Genomic DNA, 14,113 nt, shown 5'->3' with positions numbered 1-14,113 from the left:
GAGAAGGCCAGCAAGCCTCACTCTTGTTTAAGGAACTTTGTTTTTCACCTGTGAGTCCCAAAAGCCATCATATCATGATGACATCCGGTCTACAGCCCATCAATGGGGATACCTAGCTGCCAGCACTGCAGAGGCAAGTAAAATCCTGCTCTGTCTCCCTTCCCTGCTGTATTACTTTCTGCCCCTTCTTTCCTCTTCTCCTGGACTTCACTCATTTGGCTGTTAAAATCAGTATAACAGTGCTCTGTAAACACAGAACAACAAGACAGACCCTAACCAAACGAGATTACGGTCCAAGGCTATGGCTACACTAGAGAGCTTACACCGGCACACAGAAGCTCCAGAAGCTCCCTAAAAGTGTGGGGGGGGCACCAGCACCCGAATCATGGCCCCAACGCCCCTTTGCTGCCATTCCCCCCAATGCCCTGCCCCCACCTCACTGCCCCTTTTCCCTGAGGCCCTGTCCTCATGCCACCCATTCCCCCGGTGGCCCGACCGTCACACCCTCCCTCCCCGGAGGCTCCACCCCATGCCAACTGTTGCCCCAAGACCCCGCCCACTGCTCGTTCCTCTCCACCCCCTCCCCCCATCGCTTGCCCTTACGGCTGGTAAAAATGATGAGCCATGGCCCCCTGCCCCTCCTGCCCCAATTCCGGCACATCTGATGGCCAGCAGTGTTCCCTTTAATTTTTCCCACCCATGTGAGGAATGAATTTTATTATGTGCACCAATATGGAAGTGACATGTGACACATGACCTTCATACTAGTGCACGTAACAAAATTAATGAGGTGGATGTGGGGCCTAGGGGTTCAGAGTGTGGGAGGGGGCTCAGGGCTTTGGCAGAGAGTTCGGTGCAGGGGATGAGGGCTCCGGTTGGGATTGCAGGTTCTGGGGTGGGGATGAAGAGCTTGGGGTGCAGGACGATGCTCCAGGGCTACGGCGGGGAGAGAGGCACCTCTCTCCACCGCAGCAGCTCTGGGGCTGGGGTCACAGGATAGGCACCCTTCCCCCCAGCAGGTCCGGGCCGTGGCTGGGTTCGGGTCAGGCTGAGCCAGGCTGCCCTGGCCATGGCTGAGTCGGGGCCGGGGTAGGGGCATCCCAGTCGAGGCAGGTTGGGGGCTGGGCTAAGTTGGGGCCAGGAGAGGGGCACCCCGGCCACAGCAGGTCCCTGGGCAGGTTCCCTGAGTGCCTGCACGGTACTAAGAAGGCTGCTGCATGGCCACGCAGCCTACAGGGAACTTAGGTGACCACCTGCACCAATGGAGCTCTACCATTATAAGCTCTCCAATGTAGCCACTCTAAGTTGACAGGAGAGAGGCTCCCGTCAATGTAATTAATCCAACCCCAAAGAGTAGCAGCAGCTACATTGGCAAGATAAGCTCTCCCACCAGCTTAGCTCAGTCCACACCAGCATTTAGGTTGGTGTAACTAATGTCGCTCAGGAGGTGGCTTATTCACGCCCCTGAGCACCATAAGTAGGTCGGGAAGGAATTTTCCTCCAAGGCAGATTGGAAGAGGCCCTGGAGGTTTTTCGCCTTCCTCTGTAGCATGGGGCCTGGGTCACTTGCTGGAGGATTCTCTGCTCCTTGAAGTCTTTAAACCACGATTTGAGGACTTCAATAGCTCAGACATAGGTGAGAGGTTTTTCGCAAGAGTGGGTGGGTGAAATTCTGTGGCCTGGGTTGTGCAGGAGGTCAGACTAGATGATCATAATCATCCCTTCTGACCTTAGTATCTGTGAATAAGTAGACATAGTGTAAGACAAGAGACAGCAGGTGGTTGCAAACAGAGATATGGGGCAGTACAAGGAAACACTGAGACAGTATTGGTCAGCATGGTAGGCAATGGCCTCAATAATATAAGAGACATATTCTGAGCTGCTCCACTGAAAATGTCAAGCATGTGTGTGACAATCAGGGTCCCATGTGTGGACAATCAGGGTCCAAAGAGTAAGCAATTGAATCAACTGGTTGTATCTGATGGGACTGAGTTTAAAACCTTGCCAAGTAAGGTCTTTTTGTGAAGCTTGTAATGTTTTGAACTTTATAGTCACTAAGAGATAAGTATACAGACAATGGTTGTAAATCTGTGTATTTATGTATATAGAAAAGTATGTTCATGACCAGTACTACAATTTCAAATACACTTGACAGCAGGGAGGGGCTCCTCCCAAGCCCGATGTTTACATGAACCTAACTTCAAGTACCCATCCATTGTCCAGCTAGGAAAAGACCATGGTGAACCATTCAAGTTAATGGGAAAACACTGAAAACTCCAAAGTGAAAACAAAATCCCGGTCCTGGAAAACTAAGAGTTGGAAATTTCCACCACCATAAATCACCATAGTCTGAGGGAAAGAAAAAACCTGCAAACCCTGCAAGAGAAGAGGTTTGACATGAAGGACAGCCAGAAACTGAGGGCCACCATCGAGGAGGAGCGCTGTCCACAAAACACTGGATCCCCTCTATGACGGGGTACGCTGGGAAACTGTTCAGGGCAATAGGTAACGCCCGTTAGAAAAGGGAATTTCTCTAATATAGAAGTATAAAGCCTGAGGTTGCGTATTTGTTTATTTTCTGTGTAAGTTGTATATGTTTGCATTTCGTAACTAGTTCATCTTTGAATCTGTGATTTTTCTGTTAAGTAACCTTTTTTTTAAACCCCAAGAAGTACTCTGGTGTACAACCTGTGTGGAGTGTGTATCACAAAGTGAACTGATAACAGAGTAGGTTTCACTTCTGCGTGGGTGATAAGCCAGAGGAGTAAAGTCTGAGTGCTGGTAGTTAAGAACTTGGGATAGAAGGATTTGGGGAGACTCAGGACTGGAAGGGCTGTTGGGGTCACACTGCAAGGAATAACTAGGCTGATGGAAGCCAGGGTGGGACCTTCATGCTTGTAGGCTGGCAGCTGGCATCAAGGATCTGAGCACTGCATTAAGGCACCCCAAAGTTACAAGGCAGGGGGTAACAGAATCCCTTACTGGTCTGTCACCAGCACAATGTTACCTATTGCCCCTGAACACTTTCCCAGCACAATGTGTTAGTGACCCTTTGATTTAAAATTCTACTACACGGAGGTCCTCTGAGTTAGGCTTTTTATCCCCCTTGGTTTCAATGCTCCACAGGTTGGAACTGAAGCACAGGTCTAGATGAATCCTAACTACCAGTGGGTGAGTGCGGACCTTGGGGAAATATTGTCTTTGCCAGTGCTCAGTTCTAATCCCGTAAAAATAAGTGATACTGTTGAAAGCATCCCCATACCGACTACTAGAACATGTCTATTTTTATACAGAAATTCTTCTGCTGTTCTTTTCTGAGCTAGCTCCAAAGCCGACAGCATGTTTTGCACTGCAGTGAGGTAGATTGATTGATCCTAAATAGAAAAGCCTTTGGGGTCTACAGCTGATACTTTAGCTCTGGAAAAAAACTGAATAAAGCATGTTAATGTACAGCAAGGAGCCTGATATAACTGGACCAACTCCTGGCTTACTGAAAATTAGTTAGAGGATGTCTGGGTGCTGCTACTGTGATTCATCTTTTCCTTTATGTACTATAGTCATTCTCTCCAGGGGGCCTTTATTCCCCTCCAATTCCAAAACCCAAATTGAAATATACATTTCCTTCATTAAAAACATTTATTTCAGTTGAATTGTCTTAGAATAAATGGAAAATGGCACAGGTGAGAATGTGAGGCAGGTGGGCAGCATCTGGGAATTGATTTTTGTTTACTATAAGGCTGGCTTGGTTTTGTTTGAGTGGGAATTAGATCTGAAACTATATCCACTGTTTTTTAAATCCACTCCCAGCTCTTCATCGCTGTTGGCTTACTACAAGAGCAACAGGATGGTTCAGTTTCCTTTCCAAATCCAAATTGCAATGTGATAAAGTGTGTTGTGCCTGTTCTTTGCATCTGGTCACAGTATTCCAGTGGGAACTGAAATCCTGTATAAGCAAGAGCTGTCCAAAGTAGTTATAAAGCTAGAGAAGGTGTTGTAGGGATTTAGGCAACTATGGAAATGTAGAGGCAAATTTTTCAGTGGGGCCTCTATCCAGCTGTCACAACTCCTTTATTTATATTTTAACACCTGTGCATAAGCAGGGGTTACAACTTGTGTCCATAAAACCTATTAGAGGCATTGGTTTTTGTGGGTGCAAAATAAACTTTATCAGATGTAAAATTGCACACAATGTTCTTAGATATTTTATAGGGAGTGCATCCGTGTTTGCACCTGCAATGTGAGTGCACAAATTTGTGTGCTTAAAACAGAGGATGATCTTTGAAATTTTAAATCTAATTTTTTTGTAATTCTCTATAATCAGAAAAAAGTGATTTTTTTTTACCAGCCATGTCAAATGGAATAAGTTTTGCCTTTACTTGTTGCTTGTTTACTGTTTCAGTAGTGTAGCCCACTGGTTCTCAACCTTTCCAGACTACTGTCCCCCTTTCAGCATGAAGCCCCTCACTCCCTGTGGCCGCGGTTCACCATACCCAGCCAACAGGCGCTGCAGGGCTCCATGCCTGCAGACGCTCCAGGTAAACAAAATGTCCCAACCCACCAGCGGCTTACCCTGACAGGCCGGGAGCCAAAGTTTGCTGACCCATTTATTGAAGTCAATACTGCAGCCTTTTAAAGTTGCAAAGGCTTTGTTTAGTGGACTAGATTGGCTTGAAAGGAATACTAAAAGAGCAGTGCTGCAGATCTGCATGACATTTGACCCATGCATTTCACAAAGTGCTCTGCCTTACCAGCCAATCAGAAAAATACAATGAACGATAGTACTATAGCAATGGTGTCAGTCCGCTACTGTGTAATTTGATCTCTTCATGCATTTCTACCTGTGGACCTCATAAGTCTCGAGCCAATATGCAACTATAACATGCAGAATCGATGGAATCTCTAATAAAATTGAAATAGCCTGTTATCCCCACAGACATGCCAATCTACAGGGCTGCTTTGAAATAACAAAAAACAATAATAATTTGACAGTGATAAAGCAGGTGACATTCCTAAATAAAGTCCTACAAAATCTATAACTACAGTAATAATCTATTTTCATACTAGTATTTAAAATGAACAACGGTGAAATCAAAAGAAAAAGGTCTGCTTATCATGCAGCGTTCAAACTTAAAGTTGTTGAATATGCAGAAGCAAACAGGAATTGCACCGCTGCTCATGAATTCTCGATCAATGAGAAGCAAGTAAGAGAATGGCAAAAAAATAAAACAACACTAAAAGACATGCCAAGAAGCAAGAAAAAATGTCCAACGAGGTGCGCTTCATTTCCTGAGCTGGAGAAAGATCTCAATAATTGGGTTGTTGAATGTCGACAAAATGGGTACATTGTCACTAGAACTGGAATTCGTCTGCGTGCTCTGCAAATGTCAAAAGATGACAAATACAAGTCAGTAAAGCCATCAATGTTTGTCGCATCAGCGGGTTGGTGTACTCGCTTCATGAACCATCACAGTCTTTGTCTTCGTCAGCTAACAAAGATAGCGCAAAAGCTGCCGAGAGATCAGGAAGAAAAAAATTGAATCTTTCCAAAGGTTTATTATAAAATATTGAAAGGAATATTCATTTGAACTGTCACAAATAAGAAATATGGATGAAACACCGATGACGTTCGATCTCCCGAGCAACAGAACGGTAACCGGTGTTGGTGAAAAACAGTTTGAATTAAAACCACTGGCCACAAAAAAATCCATTTTACGGTGGTATTATTGTGTTTGACAAATGGATCAAAGCTCCCTCCTGTTGTTATTTTTAAAAGAAAAACCTTGCCTAAAAACATGAAATTTCCTGCTGATGTCATCATACATGCACACGAAAAGGGGTGTATGGAAGAAAGTGAGACGATTGAATGGCCTTGGAAAAGTGTGGAATAAGAGACCAGGAGCACTTTTCAAGAAACCTGCTATGATCTTTTGGGACATGTTCTACAGCCGCTTGATGTCTGCCTGAACAAACCCTTTAAAGACAGGCTACGCAAAATGTGATCTGAATGGATGTGCTCAGGCATGGTGAAGTTGACGAAAGGCGGGAATCTTATGAAGCCCGAAATCAATCTGGTCACCCAGTGGATCAAGGACGCGTGGGTGTCCAGTCCCTCAGAAACTATAGAAAAATCATGTAGGAAATGCTCTATCAGTAAGAATCATAGAATCATAGAACATCAGGGTTGGAAGGGACCCCTGAAGGTCATCTAGTCCAACCCCCTGCTCGAAGCAGGACCAATTCCCAGTTAAATCATCCCAGCCAGGGCTTTGTCAAGCCTGACCTTAAAAACCTCTAAGGAAGGAGATTCTACCACCTCCCTAGGTAACGCATTCCAGTGTTTCACCACCATCTTAGTGAAAAAGTTTTTCCTAATATCCAATCTAAACCTCCCCCACTGCAACTTGAGACCATTACTCCTTGTTCTGACATCTGCTACCATTGAGAACAGTCTAAAGCCATCCTCTTTGGAACCCCCTTTCAGGTAGTTGAAAGCAGCTATCAAATCCCCCCTCATTCTTCTCTTCTGCAGGCTAAACAATCCCAGCTCCCTCAGCCTCTCCTCATAAGTCATGTGTTCTAGACCCCTAATCATTTTTGTTGCCCTCCACTGGACTCTTTCCAATTTTTCCACATCCTTCTTGTAGTGTGGGGCCCAAAACTGGACACAGTACTCCAGATGAGGACTCACCAATGTCGAATAGAGGGGAACGATCACGTCCCTCGATCTGCTCGCTATGCCCCTACTTATACATCCCAAAATGCCATTGGCCTTCTTGGCAACAAGGGCACACTGCTGACTCATATCCAGCTTCTCGTCCACTGTCACCCCTTGGTCCTTTTCCGCAGAACTGCTGCCTAGCCATTCGGTCCCTAGTCTGTAGCGGTGCATTGGATTCTTCCATCCTAAGTGCAGGACCCTGCACTTATCCTTATTGAACCTCATCAGATTTCTTTTGGCCCAATCCTCCAATTTGTCTAGGTCCTTCTGTATCCTATCCCTCCCCTCCAGCATATCTACCACTCCTCCCAGTTTAGTATCATCCACAAATTTGCTGAGAGTGCAATCCACACCATCCTCCAGATCATTTATGAAGATATTGAACAAAACCGGCCCCAGGACCGACCCTTGGGGCACTCCACTTGATACCGGCTGCCAACTAGACATGGAGCCATTGATCACTACCCGTTGAGCCCGAAAATCTAGCCAGCTTTCTACCCACCTTATAGTGCATTCATCCAGCCCATACTTCCTTAACTTGCTGACAAGAATACTGTGGGAGACCATGTCAAAAGCTTTGCTAAAGTCAAGAAACAATACATCCACTGCTTTCCCTTCATCCACAGAACCAGTAATCTCATCATAAAAGGCAATTAGATTAGTCAGGCATGACCTTCCCTTGGTGAATCCATGCTGGCTGTTCCTGATCACTTTCCTCTCATGCAAGTGCTTCAGGATTGATTCTTTGAGGACCTGCTCCATGATTTTTCCAGGGACTGAGGTGAGGCTGACTGGCCTGTAGTTCCCAGGATCCTCCTTCTTCCCTTTTTTAAAGATTGGCACTACATTAGCCTTTTTCCAGTCATCTGGGACTTCCCCTGTTCGCCACGAGTTTTCAAAGATAATGGCCAATGGCTCTGCAATCACGGCCGCCAATTCCTTCAGCACTCTCGGATGCAACTCATCCGGCCCCATGGACTTGTGCACGTCCAGCTTTTCTAAATAGTCCCTAACCACCTCTATCTCCACAGAGGGCTGGCCATCTCTTCCCCATTTTGTGATGCCCAAAGAAGAAAAGGAGTACTTGTGGCACCTTAGAGACTAACCAATTTATTTGAGCATAAGCTTTCGTGAGCTACAGCTCACTTCATCGGATGCATACTGTGGAAAACAGTAAGGTGCCACAAGTACTCCTTTTCTTTTTGCAAATACAGACTAACACAGCTGTTACTCTGAAATCTATCAGTAAGGCACTCGACGGGTCAGAAGATGATGCCATATTTGATGATGACACAATAGAGGCTGATGATGAGAAGGAATCTGAGTCTGAAGACGACACTGCCAACATCTACGATGACAATGCAGGTGCAGCTGTGACTGAAGCCGGGTTTAATGAACTGTTTGGTGAATCAGAGACTGATTCAGACTTTGAAAGATTTTAAGACTTTTTAAAGTGTCATATTGTTCTAAGTTACTTGTTTTAAATATCCATTTACTGATTTTAACTATTGACTGTAATTTTGAAGGTGAATACATATTTGTTCAGTTATTATTATAACAACAACAGGTTTTTCATTAGATTACATTAAAATAATTCTCGCAAAACTTTTGAGTGTTTCTTGCGATGACAGCTTTTAAAATATAGCAGGGGTTGGTTGCTGGCAGGTCGGGACGTTTTGTTTACTTGGAGCGTTTGCAGGCACGGAGCCCCTCAGCTCCCAGGGCCGCGGTTTGCCATTCCCAGCCAATGGGAGCTGTGGGAAGTGGCGCCACTTCCCGCAGCTCCCATTGGCTGGGAACGGCAAACCACGGCCACTGAGAGCTGAGGGGCTCCGTGCCTGTGAACGCTCCAGGTTAACAAAATGTCTCGACCTGCCAGAGGCTTACCCTGAGGGAGCAGGAGCCAAAGTGTGCCAACCCCTGAAATATAGGGTCGGCTTATGAAAGGGTCATACAGTTTTTACTATTTTTACCTATCCATCTTGGGGGTTGGCTTATAAACAAATGGGCTAATGAACGAGTAGATACGGTATTTGCTTACAAAATCAGACATAAAAATACAAGAGTGGCACAGCACACTATTGCTACTTACTTTGTCCCTTTTCCAATATAATTATAAAATAAATTGACTGGAATATAAATATTGTACTTACATTTCACTGTGATACTTGAGCATATTTTTCACTTGTGAGCCTTGTCTGAAGCCTGATGCCTGGGGCTGAAGCATGTAACTTAGCTTCACTGGTCTCCCTGTGCTGTGGGGCCTCAGGCAATTGCCTCTCTTGCCATGCACTAATGCTGGCCCTGCACTTGCAACCCCCCTAAACCCATCCCACAACCCCCCTGGGGGTTACCACCCACAGGTTGAGAAACACTGATCGAGATAAGTTGAGTAACCCCTAGAAGAGCCCTGTGTGCCCTGAGGGATACACGTATTTCTGGTTGAGAAACATTGGTGGAGCCAGTTGAGAAGTGGGTTAAATCACTTTAACCAAGTATACTATATGTTACAAATGTGATTCAATTTGTGCTATTGTACATACTGTATATGTGGATTCATTATAACTGAAGACTACAAGAACATAAATTAGAGAGTGTTTAGTACAAGGTCATACACTGAAGTGTAAAGGAGGTTTAATATGACTCCAGAGCAATGTTCCCTCTAATTTTTGACAGGCCGTGTGCTTAAAAAATTTCTTCTGTGCAAATTTTTGTGCGCGTGGTATTTTGCCATGTGCTTTAGGATCTGTGTGCACACACAAACGTGCACAGCTTAGAGGGAACAGTGCTCCAGACTGGCAAATATTTGTGACCATAAGCAGAAAGATTGCATATAATCTACTGGGACGGTATGTGTAATGTCCACAATTAACTGCCAAAATGAAGACACAACAAGGTACGTATTGCCATGTTTTGCAATTTGCTGTCTGACCATTTATATGTCAGGTAAGCATTATTCGTTGTGACAGCTGCTAGTATGCAATATTTCAAGCATATATTGACATATGTGAAAGAGATTGTCAAGAGACAGAGAAAGAAAGATTGATCAAGGAGATTAGTTTAAAATTGCCCCAGGTTACAGTATTATTGACTCCCAAGGAGCAAAGGGTAGGCATTTCCTGGCTTATCACACAAATGTTTTCTTCAAATCATACACTGGGGGTTATGCATTTTTTATCACTTTTTTTTAAAATCAGTTGACTATCTGTGGAAAGTTCTAGATTGACAGCTGGAGAGCATGATCCACAGAATAGGAGCAGCGTGTAGACTGCAGCAGTGGAAGGGTCCCCGACCTGCCAGGGAATGTGCCTCAACAATGACTTTCGACTTGTCTAGGTTACAGCTTATGTCAGTATAACTTATGTTGCTCAGGGGTGCGAATAAGCCACCCCCGAGAGACGTAACTTACACCAGCCTACACGCCGGTGCCGACAGAGCTATGTCGGCAGGAGAGCTTCTCCCACCGACATAGCCACCGCCTCTGGGGTAGGGGTTTTATTGTGCCAAAGGGAGAGCTTTCTCCCATCCGTGGAGAGCGTCTTCATCAGACGTGCTTCAGCAGTACAGTAGACTAGCCCTTAGAGCAACCATCCTTCGGGTCAGAGGATAGATTGAGCTGAATAACTAAGTCCTTCACTTCCCAGCTGGGGTTCCCACCACAGGATTGTGTGTGTGGAAGCATTTCTCCATTTGGAAAGTGGCTTTTTTCATATAGGCCTCCCATAGATAGGGACAGCTTTTAGATACTGCTGGACCTACAAGTGGAAAGCATGAGCCCGTATTTTCTTCTAACAGGTAACAAAAATATTTGACTTAAAACCTCTCAGGAAGAAAAATTAGAAGAAAAAACCCCCAGATTCAGCATCTGTTGCAGTTGATCAATTTCAGTGACTGTACTGGGCATTGGATTGGGCCCATGAAGAGCATGTCATTAGGAAGTATCCATGTTCTCCCTGTAAATGATGGAGCCATTTCAGATGGGCCTCTCTGATCAGGATCTGGAATTCTCGCCTGTCACATTAGTTGTTAGAGTGGTGGGTTGTGGAGGTGGTGACTGGGGCTCCGTAAACAGTCACCCAAATTAAGATGCACCGCTTTTTGATTTTGGGTGCAGTGGAGGGTTCATTTGGATGGGAAAATAGTGAGTTTTTCTAATAAGAGTTATACACTTCAAATAGAAATACAATTTTAGAAGGAGACCGATTATAGCTATAGCCTTCCATAAACTACTCTTCTTCCCTACCCACTGATATTTCGTTCATGTTTTTTAAACTCAGGACAGTTAATAATCCAAACTCTTTCTTGCGTGCACACACACACACATTTTATTTGTCATATCAAAATGTTTTCTTAAACTGCATGCTGTCAAACCTGATCACCAGGGATATGACCATTACATACACTTACCATCAATGTTGTTTGAATTGCTGCTTTTCCTTTTACCAGGAGACTTTGTTTTGCCCACAGTGCTATAAATATTATATAAAGACGCTCAGATTTTATTAGTGCAATATTTTAATGGGGACATTCTTGAAAATGTAATGCATAAAATTAGTAACATCTGGTTGATATCTTGCAAAAAAAACCCAACAAAACATTGTTTTTATCAGGTTTTAGTGCTACCATTTTTTTCTATTTATGCATGATTTGTCTTCTACAAAGCAAGGAGGGCTTTGAGTATTTCATTGTCTGTGTGAGAGAGAAATCCAGTTATGATATTAGATTATAGTATTAGACCCATTACAAACAATCCAGGGAGGAAGAGGTTTTTTTTATTTTGTTTTTACATTGCAGCTGCTGTAAATGGAATGGCATTGCTGAGTATTTGTATTTGTTTTAAAAACCTAATATTACCAGTCAGATCTCTGAATGCTATAAAGAAGACTGTCCCACCTGTATAGAGTACATTTTAGAAATAATAAAAATTGCATAGAGCTAAATGCATTCTCTCAGGCTAAAGAGAAACAGAATCTCATTCCAAAGTTCTCATTTTCTCTTCAACCTGGCACCATTAGCTTTTGTAATTTACACCAAACAATCCCAGAAGGGGTCCATAAAACTAAACTTCTCGTATTTATCCACAAGATTTCTTAACAATAGGGTGGGTAAAACAACATATATTTGGTGCTTGTCCATTTCCCGTTTTTCCTAGGCTAAGTTAGGAATGTGTTTTTCAGGGAGAGGGATCGGTGTGCCAAAATCTGCTCCCCTTGCTTTGTGGCATGCAGGGGGAAGTCACTTAACATGTTTTCAGTCCAAACTTTCATCTCCTATGTCTGGTATAATCATAAAGGGGTTAATAAGGCCATGTGATCTACCAAGTTGAACAGGAAACTGGGAGTCAGAATTTCAGGGTTCTGTTCCTAGCTTTGCCATAGGCTCACAACTGGGCCTTGGGGAATTCACTTGACCTCAGTTTGTTCATATTTAAGATGGGTGTAATACTACTTAGTCATATAGGTATGCCATTGCAGGAACACCATTAAAGGTCTGATCAAGCAACCTGGGAAAATTTTGGCCCAAAAATTTATTACACACTCATTGTTTTCAAACAAATAAAACTTTATAGTGAGACATACTCCAAATTTTTTAACATTACTGATCAATGAACATTGCTAGATTGTAAGAACACCACCCATAAATACAACGTACTTACTTACAAAATACTTAAGAATATTTGCTATCTAGATTGCCTGTTTCACTGAATGGTCTCACACCTTTTTTCAGAAGATTAATGCTGTCTGGGGCAATAAATTGCCCACCAATACCTATAAGGTGAGATTAAAATTGTTATGTATGGTGACCTCTTTTCTGATTACGGAGTCTTAGTGTTCTTAGTTTCGTCTCCTCCAAATGGCTTATGTGATGACATTGTAATATGAAAAACAAAGGCTGTTAATGTATATCCTACAGACTCAGTTCTGCCATCTTTCCTTGTGCAAAGATTCACTGAAGTCAACAGGAGGTTTGAATGCAGATGCATTGTAGCATAGGGCCGCATTGTAGCAAGAGGGCAAGTGATTTGCTAAAAAGCTCACAAAGAATGACTATGAAAAGAGACATCTTTACCCTATAAAGTGTCTGATGCACCTTGTACTGGGTAATAATGTGAGAGCACTCCATGCCTGTAAAACTAAACTGGCTTCTATTAAAAGAACTTCATTACAGAGGTGCTGCAACGTCAGCTAGCATTCAAGCCTTGTGCAAACAGTCTGGTTTGCTGGACTCCAAATTTTTCCCTCCTTGAAACTGTGCTCCTCCCTACAAGTTCCATGCAGATTGCCATCTATGTAGTGTTAGATAAAGGCACCGTTTGTACAGAGGTGAACTTGCCAATTATATCTTCTGGCTTCTAAGCCCTGTCTTCTGAAAAGAAAAGGGGGCAAATACAATTAAATGGTTAATGGACTGTTCCATTGTCACTGTTAGGGAAAGTGGGGTGTTTGGGGGGCAGTTAATGGATCCAAGTTTGATTCCTAATGCAGAGTGTACTTTTGCATATTAGTGGAGGTAAGAGAATTTGTAAGATGACTCTTTCAAGTCCAGGAGAAAGGAGACTGCTTTACATTATCATTTTTCAGCCTTTTGGCTAAAACCAACGGAACTGTTTACACTGATAATATGGTTGCCTTTATGGGGCAGTATGGTGGAAAATAGTGCTCCCTGGGGGACAATGCCCTGAACTGCAGGATGCTGTCATGCCATGATCCAACTCTTGGCAAAGGAGCAGAGTTATTCCTGGACATGTGGCACTGTGTGGCTTATCAAAAAGTGGCTGTTGTTAATTAAATAGGATTAAATGAGAAAAAATTTATCCTGTTCTGAACTCAGAAGGATAAGTCTTAAAGCTAATTTTTTGATGAATAGTGTCCATGGCCAAATTAAATGCAAGCAGACCTTCCCCCATAAAACTAATTCTGAGGCATTTTGGTGAGCAACAAGTTCAATGTGTAGACAGAAAATCTTTCATGTTCAGTATGTGATCATTTGAGCCTGTCCTGTTAGCCTAACAAGCTAAATAATAATAAAAGGACAATTCATAAACTTGTTGCATTTTTACACCATTTCCTGTTTGAAGAAAGATACAGCTTTTTTCTTCCTTAGATGCCAGGAAGTCTGCTGCAGACTGCTGCAACTTCTCTGCCTGGCATTCAGTACCTATTTTGCCATATCAGATTTGTCATACTGCCTCCTTTCATAGAGCAAGCAATTAAAAATGATGAGGGTAAAGGGTTAAACCTAAAAGCCTGCTAATGAGGATGCCTTACTGGTTTTCTTTTCATCCAGCATTTGATGGTGTTTTCAGCATAAGCTTTCGATAAGCATCACTGAACATTTATCCACAGTATATTAAAAAAAATTTCCATCCTGTAAAAATGATAGATGTGGGGTTCT

General features: G+C 43.3%; 1 protein-coding gene across 1 annotated transcript in view; it reads left to right on the top strand.

The window, feature by feature from the left end:
- The window catches only part of CDH4 (cadherin 4), a 665,178-nt gene that overhangs the window by 399,053 nt on the left and 252,012 nt on the right, over positions 1-14,113 (top strand). The window lies entirely within an intron of this gene.

Source organism: Lepidochelys olivacea (assembly GCF_965140295.1).
Source record: "Lepidochelys olivacea isolate rLepOli2 genome assembly, chromosome: 13".
Lineage (NCBI taxonomy): Eukaryota > Metazoa > Chordata > Testudines > Cheloniidae > Lepidochelys > Lepidochelys olivacea.
The sequence above is the reverse complement of the archived record's forward strand: the minus strand, read 5'-3'. Positions and strand labels throughout refer to the sequence as shown.